Raw genomic sequence first — 5,751 nt, forward strand, 5'->3', positions numbered from 1 at the left:
CGGGCTCACAAGATGAGCGAGATGTACGGTCCCGGTGATCCTACCAAGATCACCGGCCTGGCTCTCAGCAAGAAGGACATTGTCCTCAACGCTAGGCAGATCTGCCAGACTGCCATGCCGGATGATTGGGAATGGGGCTTCCGGCCTCTCAGTTCCACTAACCCTCCAACTCAAGAAGTAAGAGTTTGTGTAACCCGGGTTGCTGTACCGGTGACTTTTATGTTGTGGCTAACCCTTTTTTGTTTTGTTTTCAGGCCAAGGACCGCTTCCCCCGCATTGACGCAGATCGGCGAGGTCCTTGCCGGAAGCGCGCTCTGGACAAAGTCGACCCGGACCCCTACATCCATTGGCAAGATCTGAAGATGGGCCGGACGCCAGCCTCGCGCCTCGGTAAATCTCCACCCGAAGCATCCGGTTCGTCCGACGACCTGACCTTGCTTGAGGTAGCTCTTCTTTTTTATCTCTTATATTCTTCTGTTATTGTTCCTCTGTAGATGTTCCCTCATCCAACATCAACCCGCAGGTCCACGAGCACGTTCCTCCCCTGCGGGCCGAGGCAGGCCAAGAGTTTGTGGAGAAGCTCATGGCCCAAGGCCAGAAGAACAAGGCTCTGGCATCTGACGCCGGTTCGAGCCAGGCCCCTCCTTCCAAGCGCTTCCAAACTGAACCCTTTGCGCGGAAGGTCGCAGGCGTGAGGCGCTACAAGAGCAAACAGATGCCGACCTCTTCTGGGTAAGCCCCCGTTTCTCTGCTTGTTTTGTTTTTACCAAGTTCTTTTCCGGTTGTTTTTTTTTTTCAACCCTTTCTTTTTCTCTTGTTCAGCCCTGCGCTCAAGCTCGGCCCCAGGCCTGAGGGCTCTGCTGGATCCGCAAGGACCTCAACCCCTCCTCCTCATACAAGCCCGGCACCATCTGGTGCCGGCAACGCCTCCGCCTCCCCTTTGGGAGGCAGCACAAGTGCGGGGCGCGCGGCCCCTACACCGCCAGATCACCGCGCGGAGGAGGAACTTATCTCCCCTCCAGAGAAAGAAGACACCGGCGCCAGCAACATCGGCGCCGAAGAAGAAGCTGCCGGGCGGGCGGAACCTTTGGTTCCTCCCGTCCCGAAAAGAAAGAAGAAGAAGACCAAGGTGTCTTCCCCCTCCAGAGCCGCGCCGGAAACTTCCGCGCCGGCAAGCTCCAACCCGGGTGACGCGCCTGACGCTCCCCCTTCACCCAGGACCATGCCAATGCCACCACCGGAAGCTCCTCGTGCCGAACCAGCCGGGGCCACGCCACCGCCGCCTCTGCCCAAAACCTTGAAGATCTTCAAGGGGAAGGCGACGGCTTCCGGTACCTCCTCCGGCGGCCAGCAGCCCTTGGTGCTGCACGCCGCCCGCGTTGCTATCGCCGCCGGCGAGAAGGCCACCAGCCTACTTGGCCGGATTACAGAGTTCCAGCGCGAAGGCCGGGAGCTGGGGCACTTGCTGCCCTACGCTGAAAAGTGGAACGCCGCGGACGTGTCCGAGGCGACCCGCGGCCTGGGCAAGGACCGGCTACCGGCGCCTGACCCTGCTGGTACTTGATACGTCTCCGACGTATTGATAATTTCTTATGTTCCATGCCACATTATTGATGATATCTACATGTTTTATGCACACTTTATGTCATATTCGTGCATTTTCTGGAACTAACCTATTAACAAGATGCCGAAGTGCCGCTGTCGTTTTCTGCTGTTTTTGGTTTCAGAAATCCTAGTAAGGAAATATTCTCGGAATTGGACGAAATCAACGCCCAGGTTCCTATTTTGCCCGGAAGCATCCAGAACACACGAGAACCGCCAGAGAGGGGGCACAGGCCCACCAAACCCTAGGCCGGCGCGGCCTGGGTGTGGCCCGCGCCACCCTATGGTGTCGCTGCCCCGTTGACCTTCTGACGCCGCCTCTTCGCCTATATAAAGCCCCTCGACCTAAAACCTCGATACGAAAAAGCCACGGTACGAGAAACCTTCCAGAGCCGCCGCCATCGCGAAGCCAAGATCTGGGGGACAGGAGTCTCCGTTCCGGCACGCCGCCGGGACGGGGAAGTGCCCCCGGAAGGCTTCTCCATCGACACCACCGCCATCTCCATCAACGCTGCTGTCTCCCATGAGGAGGGAGTAGTTCTCCATCGAGGCTCGGGGCTGTACCGGTAGCTATGTGGTTCATCTCTCTCCTATGTACTTCAATACAATAATCTCATGAGCTGCCTTACATGATTGAGATTCATATGATGATGCTTGTAATCTAGATGTCGTTATGCTAGTCAAGTGAATTTTACTTATGTGATCTCCGGAGACTCCTTGTCCCACGTGTGTAAAGGTGACAGTGTGTGCACCGTGTGGGTCTCTTAGGCTATATTTCACAGAATACTTTGTCGTGGTATCGTCACGGCATATGCCATAGGGTGGCTAATCGAAGGTGGTTCCTGAGAGATCTCACGGCGGTATCCGGATGCGGGTATGGGGACGAGCGACACGGCGACGTACCCAGGTTCGAGGCCCTCCGATGGAGGTAAAACCTCTACTCCTGCTAGAGTGTATATGATGATAACACAATACAATGGTGCTCCTAGAGCTGTGTCCGGCTGCTCCTGGGAGGCTAAGGGAGACGATGGTCTCTCTCACAGGGCAGCGCTAAGGGTGGAATGAAGTGAGAATGATCGATCCTCCCCCGCACGAGGGGGGTAGCCCAGCTTATATAGGCGCTGACATTTTACATATAAGACCCTATAGTCTACTGGCCGGCTTGGCCGGCTCCGGCTTCCGCTCCTTCCCGAGGCAATGATGTCAGGAGCCGTTGAGGCCTCATGGCCTGTCCCATCTGGCTGCCTTAGTCGGCGGTATGGAGAGGAGGAGTCCCTGTCGCCATCAGCCACTGTAGCCAGTACGGATCGACGTAGACCATGATGGCCTGTCCGGCGCGTGGCACTATTGCTCTACAGTGCCCCGCGCTTTATGGAGGATGAAGTCAGCGTGGACTTTGGGAACCCGGATCACCAACCCGGTTCCTTCCAGCGCAAGACTCACCAGCCTCGAGTCGGTCTGGGGTACAAACCCCCAGTCGGATATGGCTTGTAGAAGCCGGCCTAGCTACAGCATTGCCGGCCGTAGCCAGGCCGACTAGGACCTAGAGCCAGCCGGCTTCCGGACCAGCCGGCCACGGCGCCAGCCGGCTGCTCCTCGCCCGGCCTTTGCCGCGAGCCGGCTAGTGGCCAGCCGGCTGCTCCGCGTCCATTGCCCTACCCGGGGTCTTCCCCCGACATTAGCCCCCGAAGCTGGCAAGGTCCTGCGTTTAGAAGGACCTAGGCAGGTTTTCCTGGCTTCTCGAATATACTTGACGGCACTTGGAGGGGCCGACTGAGAATTTTCATTCAGCCGGCTGCGCCCTCATCCGGCTCGTTCCTGCCGGCTGCTTCTAGTCGGCCGCTATTTTACACTTATGCAGCTTTTGCTTTCTCGCAAGTTTTGGCGATGCCTCCGCCTTGTTGGATGACTTTTGGTCCGAGTTGAACTTATTGTCCGGCTCCGGCTTGCGGCGCGCCGGAGTCTCCGCCGCCTCGGGCCCTGCACCCGACTTGACCGGTCTGACGCTTGGGCTCTGCCGCCGGTTCGTCTGGTCACATCAATGTCCCCTCCGGATTCGGTGCGGTCGTGGGCGACGTGGTGTGGCAGTTTCCGATAACGGCAGCGGTCGTGGGGGGAGTTAATGCGCAGAAGATCCGGGCGACGTGGCCACGATCGCCACTTGGAGGCTAACCGTCCGCCGCGGTCGGCTATAAATGCCGCGGGGGAGGGTACCGAGGCGGCCACTGCCTCACTTCATCTTCCTCGCGCTTCCGCTCCTCTCGCTCCCTTCTTCGCGCTCGAACCTCTTGCTGCTCCGGCGAGCGTCTCCCGCTGGCGAACTCCGGCGAGCGAATCTCCACCGACCCGCCGCCGCTACTCCGACGAGCCGGCGCCACGGGGCCCCGCGTTTCAACGGAGCGTCCTCCTCCGCCGCCGTCGCCGCCGCCGTCGCAAGGTTCCTCTTCGCCTTTCCGCCTTTCGTGGTCCTCCTCTTCTTCTTCCTCGACGATGGCCTCCGCCAGCGGATCATGGAGGGGATCCTACATGAAGGACGACGACATCGAGCGGCTGGTGCGCCTCCGCCGGATCCCGTCGTCGGTGGTCACGCGGGCGCCCGGCAAGGAGACGGAGCCCGAGCCGCAGCCCGGCGAGCGCGTCGTCTTCGGCGCGCATCTCGACCGCGGGTTGGGCCTGCCGGCGTCCAACTTCTTCCGCCAGTTCCTTGACAACTTCGGCCTGCAGCCGCATCATCTGCCGGCCAACGCCTGCCTCCTCCTCAGCTGCTATGTGGCCTTCATGGAGGCTTACACCGGCTTGTGGCCGGATATCGATTTCTGGAGCCGGCTGTTCTACCTCAAGGCGCAAACCACTGAGGGCCGCCTGCGGGCCTGCGGCGCCGCCTCGATCTACACCCGGCCGGGTACCCCCTTCCCCAAAATTCCAACCGTTGACTCGGTGAAGAATTGGCAGATGTCGTTCTTCTACGTGCGCAACGAGGGCGGGCTCGTCGACCGGATCAACCTGCCGGAGTTCAACCCGGCTCCTCCAGTCGGCCGGATCAACTGGAGCTACAACGCCCGCACGGCGGATCCGGACGCTGAGGTGAATCAGCTCTGGGACTTCCTGGGGGCGGCCATCGCGAACGGGCTGACCGCCGAGGACCTCCTCTGCACCATCGCGGAGCGCCGGGTGCTGCCGCTCCAGATGCGCACCCACAAGATCGGGCACATGTCCGGCCGGTTCGACCCGACCCGGACGTCCAGGGCGCCGCTCTCCAAGGCCCAGGTGGCCCACCGGGTGAATAACATCACCAAGGCGAACATGCCGGAGGAGTGGAGCTACGGGCTGGCGCCCCGCAGCCGGGATCGGCTGCCCGAGCTGGTAAGTTTTTACTGTTTTAGGCCGACTGCTGGCTTGCGGCTGCGAGGCCGACTTGACTTTCTTTCTGCCGACTTTCGGCTTGCTGTTTGCTTATGTCTTCTGTTTTTCTAGCTCTTCAACCGTCAGAACGTCGAAGACGGCGATCTGGCGACAAGGAGGTGGACTCCGGATCACGCCGATCCGGCTGGCCAAGCCGGCGACCAGGCCGGCGACGACGACCTGCTGCAGGCGCCTGATCTAGGCGGCCAGGGGGAACATAATCCGCCCCCTTCACCGGAGCAGCAGGAGGAGGAGGAGCCGGCGACGTCCGCCATGGGGCCAATCCCCGCCGTGCCTCTGCGCGCGAGGCCGCCAAGCACCACGGCGACTTCGGCGCCCAAGGGGAAGAAGCGGGTCGGCTCCACCGCCGCCTTGGAGGCGAAGGCAAAGAAGCTCCGCCGGCTGCAGCCGAGGAAGGTTCCGGAGCAGGCCGGGTGAGTTCTCTTTTTCTCTTGTTTGATTCCTTTTCTTTCCTTACTCTCCATGCTTATCTTCTCCTTGTTTGTCCGGCTAGGGCCCCCATCAAGTTTGCCCAGGGCGGCGGCTCCCGGCCGGCCCCGCGCATCGTGTCGCTGCTTCCTCGACAAAGGAGGGAGTCGACGCCGCAGCCTCCATCGCGCGCGACTACGCCGCCGCCGCCTGCGGGTACTCCGCCTCCCGCAGGGGCGTCTTCTTCCGCCGTGCCACTGGCCACGGCGCCTGGCCGCGGCAAGCGGGCCGAGCCGACGCGCCAGCCGACGCTGGACG

Source organism: Lolium rigidum, chromosome 3, assembly GCF_022539505.1.
Source record: "Lolium rigidum isolate FL_2022 chromosome 3, APGP_CSIRO_Lrig_0.1, whole genome shotgun sequence".
Taxonomy (NCBI): domain Eukaryota; kingdom Viridiplantae; phylum Streptophyta; class Magnoliopsida; order Poales; family Poaceae; genus Lolium; species Lolium rigidum.